Source organism: Pelophylax lessonae (assembly GCF_965119305.1).
Source record: "Pelophylax lessonae genome assembly, chromosome: 5".
Lineage (NCBI taxonomy): Eukaryota > Metazoa > Chordata > Amphibia > Anura > Ranidae > Pelophylax > Pelophylax lessonae.
In genome coordinates this window covers 327,488,545-327,501,304 of record NC_138772.1, presented here as the reverse complement: position 1 = coordinate 327,501,304, position 12,760 = coordinate 327,488,545, and the positions used below count along the sequence as shown (strand labels likewise).

The 12,760-nt window shown below is 44.4% G+C and overlaps 1 protein-coding gene across 3 annotated transcripts in view; it reads right to left on the bottom strand.

The window, feature by feature from the left end:
* Nucleotides 1-9,825, bottom strand: part of RREB1 (ras responsive element binding protein 1) — a 146,941-nt gene extending 137,116 nt beyond the window's left edge. For 2 of the 3 annotated variants that reach the window (XM_082258654.1, XM_082258655.1), the window contains exon 1: nucleotides 9,435-9,824. The gene's annotated coding sequence lies outside the window, so the exon portion shown is untranslated. Of the gene's footprint in view, nucleotides 1-9,434 lie in introns of all 3 variants that reach the window. The other variant, XM_082258656.1, reaches the window with a different exon arrangement.
* Nucleotides 9,826-12,760: the final 2,935 nt, after the last annotated feature.

The following is a 12,760-nucleotide window of genomic DNA, read 5'->3' as shown; positions in this document are numbered from 1 at the left end:
TTCAGCCTGCACTCCTATAATGATCAGTCCTGACAACCCCCCCCCTATAGACATTCACTGGGAAGCTCAGTGTGCTGCTGCTGCTTCTCCTACCCCCAGCTCTTATGCAGCTAAGAATAGAGGGAACGTGATCACTTATAAAAAAGGTATTTATAAAGATCAAAGGGCCTCCTGTCTGAAACACTGGGAGAAGTAACCTGTTGGTGCAGGAAATGCATGAAGTAAATATTTCATAGACCTCCGCAACTGAAACAGAGCATGCAATGCATAAGATAAAAATGCAGATGCAAAGGTTCGGCAACAACAGCATGCCACAAAGATAAGTAGTGCTGGAAATGTAGGTAGCTTACTTTACAAAAAAATCTCGCCTTTTCCAGCAGAAAGTCAGGCTTGCATCCCCCCCCACCCCCACCCCATTGGTCACTAAGGAGGTCTGTCACATTAAAAAAAAAAAAAAAAAAAAAAAAAAAAAAAAAACATTTTGGTATTAAAAGTAGCAATTCAAAGTTTGCTTCTTTTTTTTTTTTTTTTTTTTTTTTTTTTTAGGACACAAAAAAAAAAAAAAAAAAAATCATGCTTGCATTAAAATGTCAGCTACCTGCATTTCTTGATAGAATTAACACAGCTTTTACTAATGGTAACCTCTGCCTATGCATTTTTAAAGGCTCAGTTTGAACTTACTGGGTTGGTGATAGATATACTTTAAGCTCCAAATGTTTACCCAGACCACTTGTGTCATCTGACAAAACATCATGTGTTTAGTTACTAGCACTGAAGCCCTTAACAAGTGGACACAAGTCAAACGAGTTTCTTTATTTTTTAATTAAACTTTTTCTGTAAAAGCAAGGAAAAACTTGCATCTCGCCTTTTACTAAGATATGAGGGTTAATTTTAGCTCACTTCTGTCTAGCTGCTTAGCAACACTTATCCTATGACCTTCAAAGCACCACCTTCTTTTAAAAGGGATAATGAATACCACCATCTAAAAGGACTTTATTTGCTTTTCTTCAGCATGGAAACACGCCACTGCTCTTTTTAACACATAGCATTTTTCTAATTTGTCATTGTGAGAAGAAAACCAACATCACTTCTACCATAACCCGCTAGGCCCTGTTCACACCTGAGCGTTTTTCAGCTTGTAAAACGCTCATCTCTCAAGTCTCAAAACGCCCAACAAGGAAAATCCCATTCATTTCAATGGCCCCTGTTCACATATGAGCGTTTTGTCGCCTGAAGTTCAAAAAAGTACCTTCTTTTTTGGCAGATTACAGAAGTTTTAGTTAGATATCAATGCCTGCCTCCAAACACCTGCAAAAAACGCCTGAACCCCCCCCCCCCCCAAAAAAAAAAAAAAAACCCGAAAGCGATACACTTAGGTGTGAATTAAGCCTTAGAGAACTTTTTATGGATAGATAGTGCCCTGCTGTAACTAATCTCACAAGACATGGTCACCATCTACCGATTTTAGTAGAGAAGTGACATATTACAAAAACAGAACACCACAAGCAGGTTACTCAAGAGAAAATGGAAGCATCCTCATTACAAACAGCAAGTCTACAACACAAAGTAAACATAGGAATCTAAAAAGCTAAAGCACTGTAACTTATTCAGCAAAGACGGCGATCCTTAATAAAATTGAAGATTATCCAACAGAAAAGGTACCCATGATTGAATTAAAGAAACCACTAAAAAATTTGTCTTTCGCTGCATCATTAGTTCTACTTCCTGGGAGAAAAGAGGAAAAAACAAGAAAATAAAAGAAAGTCAAAAAGCTATAACACTGTATCTTCTTCAGAAAAAGGCACTGATCCATAAGACACATAAAGCTGAAGATAATGAAAGTACCAATGATAGACTTATCAAAGCCACTGAAAAAAATACAAATCTTTCTCTACAAGTCTACATCATAATTCAATTTCCTGGGAGAAAAGAGGAGAAACAAGATGGTGACCCATAAAGCTGAAGATTATCCAACAGAAAGGTACCCATGATTGAATTAAAGAAACCACTAAAAAATGAGTCTTTCCCTGCATCATTAGTTCTACTTCCTGGGAGAAAAGAGGAGAAACAAGAGAATAAAAGAAAGTCAAAAAGCTATAACACTGCATCTTCTTCAGAAAAGGCACTGATCCATAAGACACATAAAGCTGAAGATAATCAAAGTACCAATGATAGACTTATCAAGGCAACTGAAAAAAAAATACAAATCTTGCTCTACAAGTCTACATCATAATTGAATTTCCTGGGAGAAAAGAGGAGAAACAAGAAGGTGACCCATAAGACACATAAAGCTGAAGATTATCCAACAGAAAGGTACCACAGACGGACTTAAACCACTAAAAAAAAAAAAAAAAAATTTGTCTCTCTCTTCTTTATATACTGAACAAAATTATAAAACGCAACACTTCTTTTTGCCCCCATTTTTCATTAGCTAAACTTAAAGATCTAAGAAAACCGGGATTCATCCTTGAAGAGGACACCTCTCCAAAGTGCCAGACGCCTTCGAATGTGAGTATTTGCCCACTCAAGTCGGTTACGACGAACTGCAGTCAGGTAGAGACCCCGATGAGGAATGATGAGCATGCAGATGAGCTTCCCTGAGACGATTTCTGACAGTTTGTGCAGAAATTCTTTGGTTATGCAAACCAATTGCTGCAGCAGCTGTCCGGGTGGCTGGTCCCAGACGATCTTGGAGGTGAAGATGCTGGATGTGGAGGTCATGGGCTGGTGTGGTTACACGTGGTCTGCGATTGTGAGGCCGGTTGGATGTACTGCCAAATTCTCTGAAACGCCTTTGGAGACGGCTTATGGTAGAGAAATGAACATTAAATTCACGGGCAACAGCTCTGGTGGACATTCCTGCAGTCAGCATGCCAATTACACTCTCCCTCAAAACTTGCAACATCTGTGGCATTGTGCTGTGCGATAAAACTGCACATTTTAGAGTGGCCTTTATTATCTGGCACACCTGTGCAATAATCATGCTGTCTAACAAGCATTTTGATATGCCACACCTGTGAGGTGGATGGATTATCTCGGCAAAGGAGAAGTGCTCACTAACACAGATTAAGTGCCGGTTCACACTGCAGCGGCATGACTTCTGGGGCGACCTGTGAAGTCACGTGCACCGCGACTTCGGCGCGACTTGCACGGACTTCATAAAATGAATGTCTATGCAAGTCGCTCCAGGTCGCCCCGAAGTAGTACAGGGCCCTTTTTCTAAGTCGGAGCGACTTGTGTCGCTCCTATTACAACCGTTCCTGTACTACACAATGGACCGCGACGGTCCGCGACTTGTCAGGCTGACAAGTCGCCTGACAAGTCGTACTAGTGTGAATCGGCACTTAGGGTCCTTTCACACGGGCGGTCCGATCAGATCCGCCTGTCAGTTTTTTAGGGGGATAAGATCGGATTCCCAATGCATCCCTATGGGGCAGCGGATGTCAGCAGAGACATGTCCGCTGACACTCGCTGCCATCCTCATCCGATCCTGTCCATGAAATCTGGACGGATGGAAACCCTATTTTCCATCCGTCCAGGGGATCGGATGAGAGCGGACACTCTCATCCAATCCCCCATAGAGAACAGCGGGGCTCTGACACCTCCCTCTCCACACACAGTGCGGAGACGGAGCTGTCATCCGCCGGTTCAGCGGGGATCGGCGGATCGGTCCCCGCTGAGCAGAGCATGGTCCGCAACGGAATGCGGACGTCTTTTGTCCAAGGGCTGTCTTGTCTGTTGAAAACTGCAAAAGACTGCACACGAATTTTGTCGGCCAACAACAGCCGACTGCAGAAGTGATGTCATGTGATGGTTAACTTTCCGTGTGTTTTTTCTTTTCTGAGCATGCCCAGTCTTGCAAATCTGCTGTCTGTCGGCCGAATTCTGTACTGACTGGCGAACAATCGGCCGTTCTGGTGTTGGCCAACAAAAATTTTAATGCTTGCACGACAGATTCTTTTCGGCCGAAAGTGCGCTGTCCGCTGTCGGAAGCATCATACTAACAAGCCGAAAATCGGCCGAACATTTTCGGCCGACAATCGGTACGTGTGTACGGGCCTTTAGACAGATTTGTGAACACTATTTGAGAGAAATAGGCCTTTTGTGTACATAGGAAAAAAGTCTTAGATCTTTGAGTTAAGCTCATGAAAAATGGGGGGCAAAAACAAACAAAAAAAGTGTTGTGTTTAGAATTATATTCAGTGTAGTTCTCCTTTCTAGGAGAAAAGAGGAAAAACAAGAAAACCAAAATGCTACCGCAATGTATCTCATTCAGCAAAGGCACTGATCCATAAGACACATAAAGCTAAAGATTATTCAAGTACCACTGATGGACTTATCAAGAACACTCAACAAAATACCAGTCTCCCTACATCATAATCATATTTCCTGGGAGAAAAGAGGAGAAACAAGTAAAACAAATATATAAAAAATATATAAATAATAATAATACTGTAACATTCAGAAAAAACAATGATCCATAAGACACATAAAGCTAAAGATTATTCAAGTACCACTGATGGACTTATCAAACACTGAACAAAATACCAGTCTTTCCCTACATCATTATTATATTTCCTGGGAGAAAAGAGGAGAAACAAGTAAAACAAATATCTAAAAAAATATATATAATAATACTCATTCAGCAAAAACAATGATCCATAAGACACATAAAGCTGAAGACTATCCAACAGAGAGGTACCACTTTAAAGAAACCACAAAAAAATAGTCTTTCCCTACATCATAGATCTTTACCCAGAGAGAAAAGAGAAAAAACAAGGAATACAAACAAATCCACAGGACACAAAGCTGAAGATTATTCAACAGAAAGGTACCCATGATGGACTTTTAGAAACTACCTAACAAAGTGAGTTTTTCCCTTAGTTCTATTTCTTTGGAGAAAGACTACATGTCCATCCATGCAGATACACCAAGAAGTAACTGCTTTACGTTGATCTGCTCTTTAAGCATCCATGTAGCAATAGAAGGGTTAAGCACAAACTTCAGACCATCTGACACAAGTAAAGATAGAAAGCTGCACCACTACAATGTAATCCACACTGATGAAACAAACAGCACTTGAGAACATCAGTACAGGAATACAGCAGGGAGAGGACATTCAGCTCATGGAAACTCCTTCTCTGGCCAAGGTGTGTCAGTGATGAAGCTCAGAGCTCCTGGAAACTTAATGGATGATAGGCTTGTGAACAGTAGAAAAACATAATTATTTCAAACAACCACCAAACTACCGGTAACTCAGAATCTCTGAGGCTAAGTTCACATGTAGGCGTTTTGGGGCGTTTTTCTGCTCTAGGATCAGCTCAAAAAACGCCCAACAAGACAAATCCTATTCATTTCAATGGCCCCTGTTCACATCTGAGCGTTTTGACGTTTAAAGCAAATCGCCCAATGCTCAAAAAAGTACATGAGCTTCTTTTTGGGCAGATTACAGGCGTTTTTTATTTTTTTCTATTGGTTACTAGTCAACCTAAAAACGCCTGTAAATAGCAACCCCAAGATGTGAACGTAGCCTGAGATGTCTGAAATTGGAAACAAATCTTATGATGCAAATGAGTAAAAGACAAGCAAACAGCCTATATGAATACACAATGGGAATTTAAGATGGCTTGCTAGAAAGTCTATTCCATCATAGCAGTAATAAAGTGTTGTACCCCGTTAGCCATCGTTTAATGGAGGAAGTCTAGAGTTTAAGTAATACCCCTTACTTACTACTCCTTTATAACCGTGTAATGCAAATAAACAACAGCATAGGTATAGGCCTTAACACCCAGTTGTCCATATATGAACTCCATTTTTATTCTGGGGCCCAGCTCCATCAGTGCCTCTAGAATTGTGACTGAGCTTTCACAAACAGCTCACAATCAATATGTGACAATCGAGAGCCAAGGACTGGCTCCTAATTACGTGATAACTGTGCGACCAATCACAGTGAAAGAAAGAATTAGAGCCCCTCCTAAAGGCAACATGGCTCACTTAAAGTGGTGGCTCCTCCTGGTGGCAGGGGGTTAGAGATGCAAGCTTCCAGGATAAATTAGATTCCTTGCTCAGGCTTTATACAGTACTAATATCTTCCTCAGGCTCCCTAAACCCTTTGGTCAGGATTTATACAGTACCGATCCCTTCATCAGGCCTAATACAGTATTTAACCCTACGTCAGGCTTTATAGATCCCTAGGTCAGTCCCTATAGACCAGGGATCCTCAAACTACGGCCCTCCAGCTGTTGCGGAACGACACATCCCATGAGGTATTGTAAAACTCTGACATTCACACACATGACTAGGCATGATGGGAATTGTAGTTCCTGAACAACTGGAGGACCATAGTTTGTAGACCCCTGCTATAGACTACTGATCCTACTCGGGCTTTATAGATCCCTATGTCAGTCCTTTTACACTACTGATCCCTTCTCAGGCTTTTAAGATCCATATGTCAGGCTTTATAGATCCCTATGTCAGTCTTTCTACACAAATGATCCCTTCTCAGGCTTTAAAGATCCCTATATCAGGCTTTATAGATCCCCATGTGAGTCTTTCTACACAAATTATCCCTTCTCAGGCTTTAAAGATCCCTATGTCAGGCTTTATAGATCCCCATGTCATTCTTTCTACACAAATGATCCCTTCTTAGGCTTTAAAGATCCCTATGTCAGGCTTTATAGATCCCCATGTCATTCTTTCTACACAAATGATCCCTTCTCAGGCTTTAAAGATCCATATGTCAGTCTTTCTACACAAATGATCCCTTCTCAGGCTTTAACGATCCCTATATCAGGCTTTATAGATCCCCATGTCATTCTTTCTACACAAATGATCCCTTCTCAGGCTTTAAAGATCCCTATGTCAGGCTTTATAGATCCACATGTGAGTCTTTATACGGTACTGATCCCTTCTTAGACTTTAGAGATCCTTTGGTCAGGCTTTATACAGTACAGTACACGGTTTAAAGCCTTACAAAGGGGATCAGTACCATATAAAAGCAAAAGGGATCAAAGTCATACGAATGTTTACCCAATAAATCGTATCACATGAACTCCAAACTTTTTATAGAAAGTCTACTGAAAGGAGCGAGCGATGCAGATCCGTAAGATAAAAAGAAGTGTCTGTTTTCACATCCTTCCATCCTACTGTAGAGCATGTGACATGCCAACCAACATGGAGATCCAGGAAGCCAGCATTGACGAGGCTGAACAATTGAAGGGTTAAGCAGTGAGAAGAGAGTGAGGACCCTCCATCAGATACACTTCCCTCCCCTAACTTAGTGCAGAGTAGTATGTTGGTGCTGCTGTGCTGGCTCTTAAGCCGTGTAGAATTTCGTAATGGAATGTGAACTGCTCATCCGGATCTGGGCTCCTTCTATCTCCTAACCAGTAAGGAGCAGGGGAGGACAGATCTGCTGAGACAGGAGAAATGCTCTCTTTTCTCCTCCTCCTTTTATAACTCATCAAGGGATGCCTTACACAGGCACATACGACATGTTGCACTTAATAAACATTGGCAAACTCCATTAAGGATGGGTTAAAACGTGTGCAGTGCTACAAACATACCTAGATCTAGTGCTGGCAGATCCCTGGCCTTCAGAGGGTTTCAGAAAAGTTTTGAAAGCCTACGGCCAACTAGTTGTCGCACAGATGATCAGCCAGCTTTAGACTCACCATACACAATACAATCTGACTGTACCATCTGTTATGGTGGGCCTACACATTTCAATTTTAGTATCTGATCAGATGAACAAACAATCAAATACATGCAAATTCCCTTTCAATCGGATTTAAACAGAATTGATTAGCCAGTGTGGACATTTATTATTGATTGTGTTGCATCAACTGGTGGTACCAAGATATTTTGTTTGTGAATTTGATCAAATTTTGAAAACATATGGTAAAAAAAAGAGAGATGTGATTGATAAGTTACGATCAGATCTTCCTTAAATATCAATCAAAATTCACTTTCCTGTGTGTGTCATAGTTAAACTGGCTGTCAACTATAGATCGATTATGGCTATCAAGAGAGATTGATGGTTCATTAAAGTTTGTATGGCCGTTGTTAGACCTACCTACAGGAATGTAGTGCAGGGGCCGGTCTGATTGTATACAGATTGACTGGATCGTTTCATAGATCTAAAGCAGGGGTCTCAAAACTGCGTTTGTCCTTATCCGGCCCTTGGGGTGCTACTTCTACCATTAACACCAGAAATGGGTCACGACTCCTTCCCCTAATATCAAGGATGCGGCACGGTTTGCTGCCACTGATGCCAGGAAAATGTTACCACTGGCCAAAGTCCACCCCCCTCCCCCCCCCTAAAGTCTGAAGGACAGCAAACTGACCCTTTGTTTAGAAAGTTTGGAGACCCCTGATTTAAAGTAAATTGTAAGGTGAAGCATCATCAGTGCCAACATAAGCCCCTCCATCCCCATCCTCCTCCCAGAGACATGGGAGAGAGACGTCTGTCCTGCCTCTTAGCAACCATGAAGGTGGCAGTCTCCTGAGAGACGAGTCCTCGCCAGTTATCTACTCAGGGGGAGGACGGCCACAGGGGGAAAAAAGTTTCATAAAGAAAGTAACTTCAGTCTACACACATCCAGGGGGTGAAAGACGTGTTTGATGGGCTGAGAAATGATGGTGACCATTAACACTTCGATAAATGATATCAAAGATTGTAAGCTCTAACGAGCAGGGCCCTCTAGTTCCTCCTGTTTTGTCTTCCCTCATATTGTAAAGCGCTGCGCAAACTGTTGGCGCTATATAAATCCCGTATAATAATAATATTTTTTTCCGATCGATCCCTCCTGCTTTGGATAATCCATCATTCGCTCGACAAAGCAATCCATATGCCACACACGGGGAAGCAGAATTTGAGTAGGCCACCTTAGAATCCGACCCATCACATTTATAATTGGATGTGGCCACCATCAGGCTCATTCCACACTTTATAATCTCATTTAGATCTAGTGTATCGGCCTGCCCGATGGGATACAGATGGATCGGTTAGATTAGGTTGGTCCTCCTAGTTTTTTTTTTAGAAGTAAAGTAAAGATTGTGGGGAGGGCGATGGAGGAGGATGAGGTGACACCTTTCTTTTCTTTCTCTGTCACCCCCCCCCCCCCCCCCCATGTTGTCTGATGGCAGCCTCCTTCCTGTACTCCTGATGACGATGGTGGCCAAGTGGTGCTACGTGTGATCAGCACACAGCAGATGCTCAGCACACGTCCTAATGGTAGATCGAAAAAGTTCTCCTCTCCCCCCACGGGGGTGGAAAGTTTGTCAAGGCCAACACCACCCCCCTTCCCCCAGAGCAGATACATGGAGGATACACTCACTCACATACAGGGAGGGGAGATCTGCCATCATACATCCACTTCCCTATCTCCAGCAATGACCTCTAAACCATGTCTGCCCCCCAGACACACACTTACCCTCCGAGGAAGGTCCTCATGTCACAGGCTGGCTGCCATCTACAGCGATCGGCAATGGAAGATCGGCATAGCACGGATGACAAGTCGGGGAGGAAAGTTTGCTGGTTGATGATGATGATGATGGTGGTGGTGAAGTTGATCACAGTCCTGTACTGGTGTCAGTGGGAGCGGAGTAGCATCCACGGGTTATAAATAAACTTTACTCTCGGAGGAGATGATCTGGCCGGATTCCTGAGCTCAGCCACTTTAATATGGATGAGCATCAGGTCCTGCAGGCAAAGTGCTGCTCCTGGTGCTGCTGCTGTTGCTGCTCAATGCTGGTTGGTGGAGAACTTTAACAAGGAAGGGGAAGGAGAGGCAGGGGGGCGGGGAAAGAAGGAAGGGGGGGGGAGGGGAGGGCGAAAAAAAAGCAACATCATCTTCTGTAAACTTTCACACAAACTTTTTTTTTTTTTCCTTTTTTATCAGAACATCCCATAGAAAGTTCATAGAGACACCGCAATCCACAGCGATCGCTATGGAGGGATGGGGGGAGAAGACAGATCACATACGGTCAGGTCACATCATGGGTATCCTGCACTTTAATCTGCCATCATACAGTTCAGTGACTCTGATCAGGACAATCACAGTCACAGGTGTTGGGGTCCCCCCACCCCTCCCCAGGCCAGTGATGCCTCCAGCAGGCAGCGCACCTCCCCGGCTGGTCGGACAGGTAGGGGATAGGGAGGGGGCGGGGCTGTGATCAGGGATGTGCAAAGTTCACCGCTCCGCCGTTCTCTCTCCTTCCTCTCCGCGCTGTAAGTGGCTGTCAGCGTACCAGCTGACCTGCACGGAGGATGAAGGAGGGGCGGGGCTGGGGAGGCAGGTAGAGCAGGTTAGGGACTCCACGAAGCATCACGTGTCCTATGTCCTCCTCCTGGGGCTCAGCCTGTCCCGGCCGCCTCTGCAGCATCCCGTCATCAACTTTACATCGCAAATCTATAGATGAACTGTTCCTGGAGCGGACACTCACCTGTCTATAGGAAGTCTATGGGTTCATCACAGCTGTCTGATTAGTAAACGCAACACACAGGAGAGTCAGCCCTGTCCAATCAGGAGGCAGGTGTCATGGAAAAGATGATGCTGGCTGGTTGCCATGGGCAACAACACACTTTCTCCTAATGGGCCATACACACTATAAGTGCCGGTTCAGGGCCGGTTTACACTTTTGCGAGTGCGGCGATCGCATGTAATTCGGAGTGCACTGCTCCTTCATTACATGCGATCGGATGTGCGGATGGGAGTTCAGCCATACACTTTGTATGGCTGAAATTCGCACTGCACCCGCACAAAAGTCGCACATGACCCTTTTTTCCAGCCGCATCAGGATCGGATCGCACAGTGGTTCACGCTTGTGCGATCCAATCCTGTGCAAACTGTCAGATCGCACTGCGATATGCGATCAAACTGGGGGTGTCGTTAACATTTAATTGACACCCCCTGCGTATCGCATATGGCAGTGTGAACTGCCAGATGTGCGTTTGCGATGCGGGAACAGGCTGCAAATTCGCAGCCTTCCCGCATTGCACAAGTGTGAACCGGGACTCCCACTTCCGCGTGTGCAGCGATCGCATGTAATATCGGAGCGCACTGCTCCTTCATTACATGCGATCGGATGTGCAGTGCGAATTCAGCCATACACTTTGTATGGCTAAATTCGCACTGCACCCACACAAAAGTCGCACATGAGGCATTTTTTGGATGGCTGGATCGGGTCCGCCTGAAAAACAGACAGGTGGACCCGATCGTGTGAAAGGGGCCTAAAATAGAAATCAAAGGCCAAACATTCTTGTATACATATAAAATATATATATATAATATTTTTTCTATTTTTTAGAAGTGATCACATTCCCTCTGTTCTCAGCTGCATAAGGGTCTTTTCACACGAACGATCCGATCAGATCAGTCAGTTTTTTAGGCGGATCTGATCGGATCCTCCATGCATCCCTATGGAGGAGCGGATGTCAGCGGAGACATGTCTGCTGACACCCGCTGCCATCCGCATCTGATCCTGTCTGTGAAATCCAAACGGATGGAAACCCTATTTTCCATCCGTCCAGGGGATCGGATGGGATCGGATGAGCGCGGACAGGCGGTCCGTTCTCATCCGATTCCCCATAGAGAGCAGCGGGGCTCTGACACCTCCCTCTCCGCACACAGAGCAACGAAGGTGGACCGTGTGAAAGGAGCCTAATGCCTCGTACACACGCAACGATTATCGGCCGACCGATCGGTCGACTTTTGTCCAGAGTGGTGTTTTGTTGGTTGGAATATGCCTAGACTGCACACAAATTTTCTCGGCCAACAAAAATCTACTTCTGAAGTGATGTCATGTGTTGGTTTACTTTCCGTGTGCTTTTTCTTCTCTGAGCATGCCCAGTCTTGCTCATCAGATTTTTGTCTGCCGAAATCTGTACTGACTGACAGAAAATCGGCCGTTGTGTTGACGGCCAACAAAAATTTTATAGCCTGCACACCAGATATTATTCAGCCGAAAAGTCGGAGTCGGTTGTCGAAAGCATCATACTAACAAGCCGAAAATCGGCCGATCGGACGTTGGCCGAAAATTCCCGGCCAATAATCGATGCGTGTATACGAGGCATAAGAGCTGGGGGGAGGAGAAGCAGGAGTACACAGAGCTTCCTAGTGAATAGCTGTGCAGGTGAAGCTTGTCCGGACAAATCTGATCGCTAGAGGAGGCAGCACAGCTAGGGAACTGACCATGCTGTGCTCTCCTGCTTAGTGTGGATCACCAGGGTTTTCACATGAAGGAAGCAACAGAAAGAAAACAGGATACTTTCTCATACAAGTACATAGTACAGCAAGCACATATCAGGAATATGAAGTGTTGGGGTAACAAATGCTTTGACGCCTTAAGGATGGGTTCACACTGTATGCAGCTCGCAGCAGGGGTCTGGTGCGTCCCTGTCCACTGTTTGAGGTCCAAATTCGGTCAGAATTTTTGGCTGAATTCGGACCTGAAATAGACCAGAAGACGTACAGGACCCTTCTGCAAACCGCTCCGCAGCCGTCCCGAACTGTGTGAACCAGCTTCATTGAGAGCCAGTCACAGTCTCCTGACATGCAAATTGGATGCAGGGAAACCCACATCCATCTCACACCAGTGTGAACCCCGCCTTACACTGCCTGCCAGCAGCTCTTTATATGGGCTTTAGGGTCCATTCACTGGTTGGACTAAGGGTCAACTGGAGCCACAAAAAAGAAAGAGAGGGCGCACAGACCTAGTGCATTATCCTAAAACCATTGCTTTATTAATATAAAAAGTG